Below are 12,497 nucleotides of genomic sequence, written 5' to 3'. Positions count from 1 at the left end.
ACATTTATGTTTTTTATTAATTCCAGTCCATTTAAACAGGGCCAGAATTGTCTTTGTGGACAGCGTTTCCACATGAAAAGGCTTTGCGACAACTTTGGGAGCTGCAGCAGACTACCTGCTACAATGTGTAACCAGAAAAGTGGTTGCTTTTGTCACCATTACTTATAACAGCTGCAGAAACTCCCTCGACTCCAATCTGTATGAAAAGATACTTTAACAAACTGAGTTCTTTTTCAATCCTTTGTCCTAAATCAGGCTTTTTGCTGGTGAGAAATAGAGAATTCTTAATGCTATCCAGAGAGGAAAAAATCAAGGCTGGAATAGGCTGCAGGAACTCCTGCTTCACATTGTTTTCATGCCCTGAATGAAAGGTCCTTCAATTCACCTCTATTAAAACCGCGATGAAAGTGATTTGTGAGCAATTCCACAAAGAGCCTTTTATCATCTCTGTGCACTATCTCAAGAACTGTACTGTTTACGTCTCAAGATGTTTTTGTAGAAGCAGAATGAACCTGATGTGCATGAGTCTGGGAATCAAGGATTTGCTTAAAGACAAGATCTGGTTGACAGGGACTTATGTTCTGATTTGGAAACTGAAACCTCTCATTAACCACCAGGCTAATCAGATACATCTGTCCAAGGTTGCAGTGTGTGATGTTCCACGGAGAGTGGTCACTGTAAAATCGGGGTTCAACCAGGATCTCACTGAGAAAAGTCACTGTGATGTTCCGCTCAGAGTGGTCACTTTTAAATCAGGGCTCGCCCGGGATTTGAACCCGGGACCTCTCGCACCCTAAGCGAGAATCATACCCCTAGACCAACGAGCCAGACTGTGGGAGTACGGGATGGCTGTTGGCTGGTAACTGTATATTTTCAATGTTTTTCAGCAAATGTCTGCAGGTAATACTCAACACATAGGGTTGCAGAGCAAATTAAGTGGGGGGAAAGTTCAAGTCACCCAGGCTTTCTTCGCAACGTCTGTATGGTTGTGCCCTTTACACTCAAGTCGAACAGGGCTAGAGTACAAGTGTCGTGGATGACAGCAAATCTCACAAGCAGTGTTTGTAATTCCTGCAGGAGTTGCAGCAGTATATCATCAATCATAACTAAGAAGAACTTTATTTGTTGATTTGCCCCTGGTGTATTACATCTGCCTGGCCTCCTCATGTTTTAAGATGGTTTTGTTAAAATGGAATTAACATGTAAAGTGGTGAGCCTTGGAAACATGGCTTTGTTTTCACAAGGAATGATCAGCCATGTCACAGTGGTGCAGCTGGACAGAGAATTATGGACTCAACTGGAGTTGGAACCTTTCTTGACCTCTCATGATCCAAGCACCCTTGTCAGAACCACTTGTTCCACAGAGAGGTCAACTTCTTGTTCAATGTAAAACCAGGGCTCGTCCGGGATTTGAACCCGGGACCTCTCGCACCCAAAGCGAGAATCATACGCCTAGACCAACGAGCCAGCATGCCTTTCGGGGGAGGTGCTCAGATGGAATGCTCAACTCCTGACATCATTCCTCAAGACATTATGGGGAACAAAGGATCAAGGTTTCTAGTAGTTCTTCAGAACACATTTATGTTTTTTATTAATTCCAGTCCATTTAAACAGGGCCAGAATTGTCTTTGTGGACAGCGTTTCCACATGAAAAGGCTTTGCGACAACTTTGGGAGCTGCAGCAGACTACCTGCTACAATGTGTAACCAGAAAAGTGGTTGCTTTTGTCACCATTACTTATAAGAGCTGCAGAAACTCCCTCGACTCCAATCTGTATGAAAAGATACTTTAACAAACTGAGTTCTTTTTCAATCCTTTGTCCTAAATCAGGCTTTTTGCTGGTGAGAAATAGAGAATTCTTAATGCTATCCAGAGAGGAAAAAATCAAGGCTGGAATAGGCTGCAGGAACTCCTGCTTCACATTGTTTTCATGCCCTGAATGAAAGGTCCTTCAATTCACCTCTATTAAAACCGCGATGAAAGTGATTTGTGAGCAATTCCACAAAGAGCCTTTTATCATCTCTGTGCACTATCTCAAGAACTGTACTGTTTACGTCTCAAGATGTTTTTGTAGAAGCAGAATGAACCTGATGTGCATGAGTCTGGGAATCAAGGATTTGCTTAAAGACAAGATCTGGTTGACAGGGACTTATGTTCTGATTTGGAAACTGAAACCTCTCATTAACCACCAGGCTAATCAGATACATCTGTCCAAGGTTGCAGTGTGTGATGTTCCACGGAGAGTGGTCACTGTAAAATCGGGGTTCAACCAGGATCTCACTGAGAAAAGTCACTGTGATGTTCCGCTCAGAGTGGTCACTTTTAAATCAGGGCTCGCCCGGGATTTGAACCCGGGACCTCTCGCACCCTAAGCGAGAATCATACCCCTAGACCAACGAGCCAGACTGTGGGAGTACGGGATGGCTGTTGGCTGGTAACTGTATATTTTCAATGTTTTTCAGCAAATGTCTGCAGGTAATACTCAACACATAGGGTTGCAGAGCAAATTAAGTGGGGGGAAAGTTCAAGTCACCCAGGCTTTCTTCGCAACGTCTGTATGGTTGTGCCCTTTACACTCAAGTCGAACAGGGCTAGAGTACAAGTGTCGTGGATGACAGCAAATCTCACAAGCAGTGTTTGTAATTCCTGCAGGAGTTGCAGCAGTATATCATCAATCATAACTAAGAAGAACTTTATTTGTTGATTTGCCCCTGGTGTATTACATCTGCCTGGCCTCCTCATGTTTTAAGATGGTTTTGTTAAAATGGAATTAACATGTAAAGTGGTGAGCCTTGGAAACATGGCTTTGTTTTCACAAGGAATGATCAGCCATGTCACAGTGGTGCAGCTGGACAGAGAATTATGGACTCAACTGGAGTTGGAACCTTTCTTGACCTCTCATGATCCAAGCACCCTTGTCAGAACCACTTGTTCCACAGAGAGGTCAACTTCTTGTTCAATGTAAAACCAGGGCTCGTCCGGGATTTGAACCCGGGACCTCTCGCACCCAAAGCGAGAATCATACGCCTAGACCAACGAGCCAGCATGCCTTTCGGGGGAGGTGCTCAGATGGAATGCTCAACTCCTGACATCATTCCTCAAGACATTATGGGGAACAAAGGATCAAGGTTTCTAGTAGTTCTTCAGAACACATTTATGTTTTTTATTAATTCCAGTCCATTTAAACAGGGCCAGAATTGTCTTTGTGGACAGCGTTTCCACATGAAAAGGCTTTGCGACAACTTTGGGAGCTGCAGCAGACTACCTGCTACAATGTGTAACCAGAAAAGTGGTTGCTTTTGTCACCATTACTTATAAGAGCTGCAGAAACTCCCTCGACTCCAATCTGTATGAAAAGATACTTTAACAAACTGAGTTCTTTTTCAATCCTTTGTCCTAAATCAGGCTTTTTGCTGGTGAGAAATAGAGAATTCTTAATGCTATCCAGAGAGGAAAAAATCAAGGCTGGAATAGGCTGCAGGAACTCCTGCTTCACATTGTTTTCATGCCCTGAATGAAAGGTCCTTCAATTCACCTCTATTAAAACCGCGATGAAAGTGATTTGTGAGCAATTCCACAAAGAGCCTTTTATCATCTCTGTGCACTATCTCAAGAACTGTACTGTTTACGTCTCAAGATGTTTTTGTAGAAGCAGAATGAACCTGATGTGCATGAGTCTGGGAATCAAGGATTTGCTTAAAGACAAGATCTGGTTGACAGGGACTTATGTTCTGATTTGGAAACTGAAACCTCTCATTAACCACCAGGCTAATCAGATACATCTGTCCAAGGTTGCAGTGTGTGATGTTCCACGGAGAGTGGTCACTGTAAAATCGGGGTTCAACCAGGATCTCACTGAGAAAAGTCACTGTGATGTTCCGCTCAGAGTGGTCACTTTTAAATCAGGGCTCGCCCGGGATTTGAACCCGGGACCTCTCGCACCCTAAGCGAGAATCATACCCCTAGACCAACGAGCCAGACTGTGGGAGTACGGGATGGCTGTTGGCTGGTAACTGTATATTTTCAATGTTTTTCAGCAAATGTCTGCAGGTAATACTCAACACATAGGGTTGCAGAGCAAATTAAGTGGGGGGAAAGTTCAAGTCACCCAGGCTTTCTTCGCAACGTCTGTATGGTTGTGCCCTTTACACTCAAGTCGAACAGGGCTAGAGTACAAGTGTCGTGGATGACAGCAAATCTCACAAGCAGTGTTTGTAATTCCTGCAGGAGTTGCAGCAGTATATCATCAATCATAACTAAGAAGAACTTTATTTGTTGATTTGCCCCTGGTGTATTACATCTGCCTGGCCTCCTCATGTTTTAAGATGGTTTTGTTAAAATGGAATTAACATGTAAAGTGGTGAGCCTTGGAAACATGGCTTTGTTTTCACAAGGAATGATCAGCCATGTCACAGTGGTGCAGCTGGACAGAGAATTATGGACTCAACTGGAGTTGGAACCTTTCTTGACCTCTCATGATCCAAGCACCCTTGTCAGAACCACTTGTTCCACAGAGAGGTCAACTTCTTGTTCAATGTAAAACCAGGGCTCGTCCGGGATTTGAACCCGGGACCTCTCGCACCCAAAGCGAGAATCATACGCCTAGACCAACGAGCCAGCATGCCTTTCGGGGGAGGTGCTCAGATGGAATGCTCAACTCCTGACATCATTCCTCAAGACATTATGGGGAACAAAGGATCAAGGTTTCTAGTAGTTCTTCAGAACACATTTATGTTTTTTATTAATTCCAGTCCATTTAAACAGGGCCAGAATTGTCTTTGTGGACAGCGTTTCCACATGAAAAGGCTTTGCGACAACTTTGGGAGCTGCAGCAGACTACCTGCTACAATGTGTAACCAGAAAAGTGGTTGCTTTTGTCACCATTACTTATAAGAGCTGCAGAAACTACCTCGACTCCAATCTGTATGAAAAGATACTTTAACAAACTGAGTTCTTTTTCAATCCTTTGTCCTAAATCAGGCTTTTTGCTGGTGAGAAATAGAGAATTCTTAATGCTATCCAGAGAGGAAAAAATCAAGGCTGGAATAGGCTGCAGGAACTCCTGCTTCACATTGTTTTCATGCCCTGAATGAAAGGTCCTTCAATTCACCTCTATTAAAACCGCGATGAAAGTGATTTGTGAGCAATTCCACAAAGAGCCTTTTATCATCTCTGTGCACTATCTCAAGAACTGTACTGTTTACGTCTCAAGATGTTTTTGTAGAAGCAGAATGAACCTGATGTGCATGAGTCTGGGAATCAAGGATTTGCTTAAAGACAAGATCTGGTTGACAGGGACTTATGTTCTGATTTGGAAACTGAAACCTCTCATTAACCACCAGGCTAATCAGATACATCTGTCCAAGGTTGCAGTGTGTGATGTTCCACGGAGAGTGGTCACTGTAAAATCGGGGTTCAACCAGGATCTCACTGAGAAAAGTCACTGTGATGTTCCGCTCAGAGTGGTCACTTTTAAATCAGGGCTCGCCCGGGATTTGAACCCGGGACCTCTCGCACCCTAAGCGAGAATCATACCCCTAGACCAACGAGCCAGACTGTGGGAGTACGGGATGGCTGTTGGCTGGTAACTGTATATTTTCAATGTTTTTCAGCAAATGTCTGCAGGTAATACTCAACACATAGGGTTGCAGAGCAAATTAAGTGGGGGGAAAGTTCAAGTCACCCAGGCTTTCTTCGCAACGTCTGTATGGTTGTGCCCTTTACACTCAAGTCGAACAGGGCTAGAGTACAAGTGTCGTGGATGACAGCAAATCTCACAAGCAGTGTTTGTAATTCCTGCAGGAGTTGCAGCAGTATATCATCAATCATAACTAAGAAGAACTTTATTTGTTGATTTGCCCCTGGTGTATTACATCTGCCTGGCCTCCTCATGTTTTAAGATGGTTTTGTTAAAATGGAATTAACATGTAAAGTGGTGAGCCTTGGAAACATGGCTTTGTTTTCACAAGGAATGATCAGCCATGTCACAGTGGTGCAGCTGGACAGAGAATTATGGACTCAACTGGAGTTGGAACCTTTCTTGACCTCTCATGATCCAAGCACCCTTGTCAGAACCACTTGTTCCACAGAGAGGTCAACTTCTTGTTCAATGTAAAACCAGGGCTCGTCCGGGATTTGAACCCGGGACCTCTCGCACCCAAAGCGAGAATCATACGCCTAGACCAACGAGCCAGCATGCCTTTCGGGGGAGGTGCTCAGATGGAATGCTCAACTCCTGACATCATTCCTCAAGACATTATGGGGAACAAAGGATCAAGGTTTCTAGTAGTTCTTCAGAACACATTTATGTTTTTTATTAATTCCAGTCCATTTAAACAGGGCCAGAATTGTCTTTGTGGACAGCGTTTCCACATGAAAAGGCTTTGCGACAACTTTGGGAGCTGCAGCAGACTACCTGCTACAATGTGTAACCAGAAAAGTGGTTGCTTTTGTCACCATTACTTATAAGAGCTGCAGAAACTCCCTCGACTCCAATCTGTATGAAAAGATACTTTAACAAACTGAGTTCTTTTTCAATCCTTTGTCCTAAATCAGGCTTTTTGCTGGTGAGAAATAGAGAATTCTTAATGCTATCCAGAGAGGAAAAAATCAAGGCTGGAATAGGCTGCAGGAACTCCTGCTTCACATTGTTTTCATGCCCTGAATGAAAGGTCCTTCAATTCACCTCTATTAAAACCGCGATGAAAGTGATTTGTGAGCAATTCCACAAAGAGCCTTTTATCATCTCTGTGCACTATCTCAAGAACTGTACTGTTTACGTCTCAAGATGTTTTTGTAGAAGCAGAATGAACCTGATGTGCATGAGTCTGGGAATCAAGGATTTGCTTAAAGACAAGATCTGGTTGACAGGGACTTATGTTCTGATTTGGAAACTGAAACCTCTCATTAACCACCAGGCTAATCAGATACATCTGTCCAAGGTTGCAGTGTGTGATGTTCCACGGAGAGTGGTCACTGTAAAATCGGGGTTCAACCAGGATCTCACTGAGAAAAGTCACTGTGATGTTCCGCTCAGAGTGGTCACTTTTAAATCAGGGCTCGCCCGGGATTTGAACCCGGGACCTCTCGCACCCTAAGCGAGAATCATACCCCTAGACCAACGAGCCAGACTGTGGGAGTACGGGATGGCTGTTGGCTGGTAACTGTATATTTTCAATGTTTTTCAGCAAATGTCTGCAGGTAATACTCAACACATAGGGTTGCAGAGCAAATTAAGTGGGGGGAAAGTTCAAGTCACCCAGGCTTTCTTCGCAACGTCTGTATGGTTGTGCCCTTTACACTCAAGTCGAACAGGGCTAGAGTACAAGTGTCGTGGATGACAGCAAATCTCACAAGCAGTGTTTGTAATTCCTGCAGGAGTTGCAGCAGTATATCATCAATCATAACTAAGAAGAACTTTATTTGTTGATTTGCCCCTGGTGTATTACATCTGCCTGGCCTCCTCATGTTTTAAGATGGTTTTGTTAAAATGGAATTAACATGTAAAGTGGTGAGCCTTGGAAACATGGCTTTGTTTTCACAAGGAATGATCAGCCATGTCACAGTGGTGCAGCTGGACAGAGAATTATGGACTCAACTGGAGTTGGAACCTTTCTTGACCTCTCATGATCCAAGCACCCTTGTCAGAACCACTTGTTCCACAGAGAGGTCAACTTCTTGTTCAATGTAAAACCAGGGCTCGTCCGGGATTTGAACCCGGGACCTCTCGCACCCAAAGCGAGAATCATACGCCTAGACCAACGAGCCAGCATGCCTTTCGGGGGAGGTGCTCAGATGGAATGCTCAACTCCTGACATCATTCCTCAAGACATTATGGGGAACAAAGGATCAAGGTTTCTAGTAGTTCTTCAGAACACATTTATGTTTTTTATTAATTCCAGTCCATTTAAACAGGGCCAGAATTGTCTTTGTGGACAGCGTTTCCACATGAAAAGGCTTTGCGACAACTTTGGGAGCTGCAGCAGACTACCTGCTACAATGTGTAACCAGAAAAGTGGTTGCTTTTGTCACCATTACTTATAAGAGCTGCAGAAACTACCTCGACTCCAATCTGTATGAAAAGATACTTTAACAAACTGAGTTCTTTTTCAATCCTTTGTCCTAAATCAGGCTTTTTGCTGGTGAGAAATAGAGAATTCTTAATGCTATCCAGAGAGGAAAAAATCAAGGCTGGAATAGGCTGCAGGAACTCCTGCTTCACATTGTTTTCATGCCCTGAATGAAAGGTCCTTCAATTCACCTCTATTAAAACCGCGATGAAAGTGATTTGTGAGCAATTCCACAAAGAGCCTTTTATCATCTCTGTGCACTATCTCAAGAACTGTACTGTTTACGTCTCAAGATGTTTTTGTAGAAGCAGAATGAACCTGATGTGCATGAGTCTGGGAATCAAGGATTTGCTTAAAGACAAGATCTGGTTGACAGGGACTTATGTTCTGATTTGGAAACTGAAACCTCTCATTAACCACCAGGCTAATCAGATACATCTGTCCAAGGTTGCAGTGTGTGATGTTCCACGGAGAGTGGTCACTGTAAAATCGGGGTTCAACCAGGATCTCACTGAGAAAAGTCACTGTGATGTTCCGCTCAGAGTGGTCACTTTTAAATCAGGGCTCGCCCGGGATTTGAACCCGGGACCTCTCGCACCCTAAGCGAGAATCATACCCCTAGACCAACGAGCCAGACTGTGGGAGTACGGGATGGCTGTTGGCTGGTAACTGTATATTTTCAATGTTTTTCAGCAAATGTCTGCAGGTAATACTCAACACATAGGGTTGCAGAGCAAATTAAGTGGGGGGAAAGTTCAAGTCACCCAGGCTTTCTTCGCAACGTCTGTATGGTTGTGCCCTTTACACTCAAGTCGAACAGGGCTAGAGTACAAGTGTCGTGGATGACAGCAAATCTCACAAGCAGTGTTTGTAATTCCTGCAGGAGTTGCAGCAGTATATCATCAATCATAACTAAGAAGAACTTTATTTGTTGATTTGCCCCTGGTGTATTACATCTGCCTGGCCTCCTCATGTTTTAAGATGGTTTTGTTAAAATGGAATTAACATGTAAAGTGGTGAGCCTTGGAAACATGGCTTTGTTTTCACAAGGAATGATCAGCCATGTCACAGTGGTGCAGCTGGACAGAGAATTATGGACTCAACTGGAGTTGGAACCTTTCTTGACCTCTCATGATCCAAGCACCCTTGTCAGAACCACTTGTTCCACAGAGAGGTCAACTTCTTGTTCAATGTAAAACCAGGGCTCGTCCGGGATTTGAACCCGGGACCTCTCGCACCCAAAGCGAGAATCATACGCCTAGACCAACGAGCCAGCATGCCTTTCGGGGGAGGTGCTCAGATGGAATGCTCAACTCCTGACATCATTCCTCAAGACATTATGGGGAACAAAGGATCAAGGTTTCTAGTAGTTCTTCAGAACACATTTATGTTTTTTATTAATTCCAGTCCATTTAAACAGGGCCAGAATTGTCTTTGTGGACAGCGTTTCCACATGAAAAGGCTTTGCGACAACTTTGGGAGCTGCAGCAGACTACCTGCTACAATGTGTAACCAGAAAAGTGGTTGCTTTTGTCACCATTACTTATAACAGCTGCAGAAACTCCCTCGACTCCAATCTGTATGAAAAGATACTTTAACAAACTGAGGTCTTGTTCAATCCTTTGTCCTAAATCAGGCTTTTTGCTGGTGAGAAATAGAGAATTCTTAATGCTATCCAGAGAGGAAAAAATCAAGGCTGGAATAGGCTGCAGGAACTCCTGCTTCACATTGTTTTCATGCCCTGAGTGAAAGGTCCTTTAATTCACCTCTATTAAAACAGCGATGAAAGTGATTTGTGAGCAATTCCACAAAGAGCCTTTTATCATCTCTGTGCACTATCTCAAGAACTGTACTGTTTACGTCTCAAGATGTTTTTGTAGAAGCAGAATGAACCTGATGTGCATGAGTCTGGGAAACAAGGATTTGCTTAAAGACAAGATCTGGTTGACAGGGACTTATGTTCTGATTTGGAACCTGAAACCTCTCATTAACCACCAGGCTAATCAGATACATCTGTCCAAGGTTGCAGTGTGTGATGTTCCACGGAGAGTGGTCACTGTAAAATCGGGGTTCAACCAGGATCTCACTGAGAAAAGTCACTGTGATGTTCCGCTCAGAGTGGTCACTTTTAAATCAGGCCTCGTCCGGGATTTGAACCCGGGACCCCTCGCACCCTAAGCGAGAATCATACCCCTAGACCAACGAGCCAGACTGTGGGAGTACAGGATGGCTGTTGGCTGGTAACTGTATATTTTCAATGTTTTTCAGCAAATGTCTGCAGGTAATACTCAACACATAGGGTTGCAGAGCAAATTAAGTGGGGGGAAAGTTCAAGTCACCCAGGCTTTCTTCGCAACGTCTGTATGGTTGTGCCCTTTACACTCAAGTCGAACAGGGCTAGAGTACAAGTGTCGTGGATGACAGCAAATCTCACAAGCAGGGTTTGTAATTCCTGCAGGAGTTGCAGCAGTATATCATCAATCATAACTAAGAAGAACTTTATTTGTTGATTTGCCCCTGGTGTATTACATCTGCCTGGCCTCCTCATGTTTTAAGATGGTTTTGTTGAAAAGGAATTCACATGTAAAGTGGTGAGCCTTGGAAACATGGCTTTGTTTTCACAAGGAATGATCAGCCATGTCACAGTGGTGCAGCTGGACAGAGAATTATGGACTCAACTGGAGTTGGAACCTTTCTTGACCCCTCATGAACCAAGCACCCTTGTCAGAACCACTTGTTCCACAGAGAGGTCAACTTCTTGTTCAATGTAAAACCAGGGCTCGCCCAGGATTTGAACCCAGGACCTCTCGCACCCAAAGCGAGAATCATACGCCTAGACCAACGAGCCAGCATGCCTTTCGGGGGAGGTGCTCAGACGGAATGCTCAACTCCTGACATCATTCCTCAAGACATTATGGGGAACAAAGGATCAAGTTTTCTAGTAGTTCTTCAGAACACATTTATGTTTTTTATTAATTCCAGTCCATTTAAACAGGGCCAGAATTGTCTTTGTGGACAGCGTTTCCACATGAAAAGGCTTTGCGACAACTTTGGGAGCTGCAGCAGACTACCTGCTACAATGTGTAACCAGAAAAGTGGTTGCTTTTGTCACCATTACTTATAAGAGCTGCAGAAACTACCTCGACTCCAATCTGTATGAAAAGATACTTTAACAAACTGAGTTCTTTTTCAATCCTTTGTCCTAAATTAGGCTTTTTGCTGGTAAGAAATAGAGAATTCTTAATGCTATCCAGAGAGGAAAAAATCAAGGCTGGAATAGGCTGCAGGAACTCCTGCTTCACATTGTTTTCATGCCCTGAATGAAAGGTCCTTCAATTCACCTCTATTAAAATAGCGATGAAAGTGATTTGTGAGCAATTCCACAAAGAGCCTTTTATCATCTCTGTGCACTATCTCAAGAACTGTACTGTTTACGTCTCAAGATGTTTTTGTAGAAGCAGAATGAACCTGATGTGCATGAGTCTGGGAATCAAGGATTTGCTTAAAGACAAGATCTGGTTGACAGGGACTTATGTTCTGATTTGGAACCTGAAACCTCTCATTAACCACCAGGCTAATCAGATACATCTGTCCAAGGTTGCAGTGTGTGATGTTCCACGGAGAGTGGTCACTGTAAAATCGGGGTTCAACCAGGATCTCACTGAGAAAAGTCACTGTGATGTTCCGCTCAGAGTGGTCACTTTTAAATCAGGGCTCATCCGGGATTTGAACCCGGGACCTCTCGCACCCTAAGCGAGAATCATACCCCTAGACCAACGAGCCAGACTGTGGGAGTACGGGATGGCTGTTGGCTGGTAACTGTATATTTTCAATGTTTTTCAGCAAATGTCTGCAGGTAATACTCAACACATAGGGTTGCAGAGCAAATTAAGTGGGGGGAAAGTTCAAGTCACCCAGCCTTTCTTCGCAACGTCTGTATGGTTGTGCCCTTTACACTCAAGTCGAACAGGGCTAGAGTACAAGTGTCGTGGATGACAGCAAATCTCACAAGCAGGGTTTGTAATTCCTGCAGGAGTTGCAGCAGTATATCATCAATCATAACTAAGAAGAACTTTATTTGTTGATTTGCCCCTGGTGTATTACATCTGCCTGGCCTCCTCATGTTTTAAGATGGTTTTGTTGAAATGGAATTAACATGTAAAGTGGTGAGCCTTGGAAACATGGCTTTGTTTTCACAAGGAATGATCAGCCATGTCACAGTGGTGCAGCTGGACAGAGAATTATGGACTCAACTGGAGTTGGAACCTTTCTTGACCTCTCATGAACCAAGCACCCTTGTCAGAACCACTTGTTCCACAGAGAGGTCAACTTCTTGTTCAATGTAAAACCAGGGCTCGTCCGGGATTTGAACCCGGGACCTCTCGCACCCAAAGCGAGAATCATACGCCTAGACCAACGAGCCAGCAT

General features: G+C 43.9%; 15 non-coding genes across 15 annotated transcripts; all 15 read right to left on the bottom strand.

Annotated features, from left to right (window-relative positions):
• Window positions 1-755: 755 nt before the first annotated feature.
• trnap-agg (transfer RNA proline (anticodon AGG)) lies at window positions 756-827 on the bottom strand. The gene has a single exon. It is a non-coding gene; the product is annotated as a tRNA-Pro (tRNA).
• A 568-nt stretch (window positions 828-1,395) lies between these two features.
• On the bottom strand, window positions 1,396-1,467 carry trnap-ugg (transfer RNA proline (anticodon UGG)). The gene has a single exon. It is a non-coding gene; the product is annotated as a tRNA-Pro (tRNA).
• Window positions 1,468-2,330: 863 nt separating this feature from the next.
• On the bottom strand, window positions 2,331-2,402 carry trnap-agg (transfer RNA proline (anticodon AGG)). The gene has a single exon. It is a non-coding gene; the product is annotated as a tRNA-Pro (tRNA).
• A 568-nt stretch (window positions 2,403-2,970) lies between these two features.
• Window positions 2,971-3,042, bottom strand: trnap-ugg (transfer RNA proline (anticodon UGG)). The gene has a single exon. It is a non-coding gene; the product is annotated as a tRNA-Pro (tRNA).
• An 863-nt stretch (window positions 3,043-3,905) lies between these two features.
• On the bottom strand, window positions 3,906-3,977 carry trnap-agg (transfer RNA proline (anticodon AGG)). The gene has a single exon. It is a non-coding gene; the product is annotated as a tRNA-Pro (tRNA).
• Window positions 3,978-4,545: 568 nt separating this feature from the next.
• trnap-ugg (transfer RNA proline (anticodon UGG)) lies at window positions 4,546-4,617 on the bottom strand. Its single transcript has one exon. It is a non-coding gene; the product is annotated as a tRNA-Pro (tRNA).
• Window positions 4,618-5,480: 863 nt separating this feature from the next.
• trnap-agg (transfer RNA proline (anticodon AGG)) lies at window positions 5,481-5,552 on the bottom strand. The gene has a single exon. It is a non-coding gene; the product is annotated as a tRNA-Pro (tRNA).
• Window positions 5,553-6,120: 568 nt separating this feature from the next.
• trnap-ugg (transfer RNA proline (anticodon UGG)) lies at window positions 6,121-6,192 on the bottom strand. The gene has a single exon. It is a non-coding gene; the product is annotated as a tRNA-Pro (tRNA).
• An 863-nt stretch (window positions 6,193-7,055) lies between these two features.
• On the bottom strand, window positions 7,056-7,127 carry trnap-agg (transfer RNA proline (anticodon AGG)). Its single transcript has one exon. It is a non-coding gene; the product is annotated as a tRNA-Pro (tRNA).
• Window positions 7,128-7,695: 568 nt separating this feature from the next.
• trnap-ugg (transfer RNA proline (anticodon UGG)) lies at window positions 7,696-7,767 on the bottom strand. Its single transcript has one exon. It is a non-coding gene; the product is annotated as a tRNA-Pro (tRNA).
• Window positions 7,768-8,630: 863 nt separating this feature from the next.
• On the bottom strand, window positions 8,631-8,702 carry trnap-agg (transfer RNA proline (anticodon AGG)). The gene has a single exon. It is a non-coding gene; the product is annotated as a tRNA-Pro (tRNA).
• Window positions 8,703-9,270: 568 nt separating this feature from the next.
• On the bottom strand, window positions 9,271-9,342 carry trnap-ugg (transfer RNA proline (anticodon UGG)). The gene has a single exon. It is a non-coding gene; the product is annotated as a tRNA-Pro (tRNA).
• An 862-nt stretch (window positions 9,343-10,204) lies between these two features.
• On the bottom strand, window positions 10,205-10,277 carry trnap-agg (transfer RNA proline (anticodon AGG)). The gene has a single exon. It is a non-coding gene; the product is annotated as a tRNA-Pro (tRNA).
• A 1,503-nt stretch (window positions 10,278-11,780) lies between these two features.
• Window positions 11,781-11,852, bottom strand: trnap-agg (transfer RNA proline (anticodon AGG)). The gene has a single exon. It is a non-coding gene; the product is annotated as a tRNA-Pro (tRNA).
• A 568-nt stretch (window positions 11,853-12,420) lies between these two features.
• Window positions 12,421-12,492, bottom strand: trnap-ugg (transfer RNA proline (anticodon UGG)). The gene has a single exon. It is a non-coding gene; the product is annotated as a tRNA-Pro (tRNA).
• Window positions 12,493-12,497: the final 5 nt, after the last annotated feature.

This window comes from Clarias gariepinus, chromosome 14, assembly GCF_024256425.1.
Source record: "Clarias gariepinus isolate MV-2021 ecotype Netherlands chromosome 14, CGAR_prim_01v2, whole genome shotgun sequence".
Taxonomy (NCBI): Eukaryota; Metazoa; Chordata; class Actinopteri; order Siluriformes; family Clariidae; genus Clarias; species Clarias gariepinus.
Note: the sequence above shows the minus strand (reverse complement) of the source record. Positions and strands in the feature narration are given on the sequence as shown.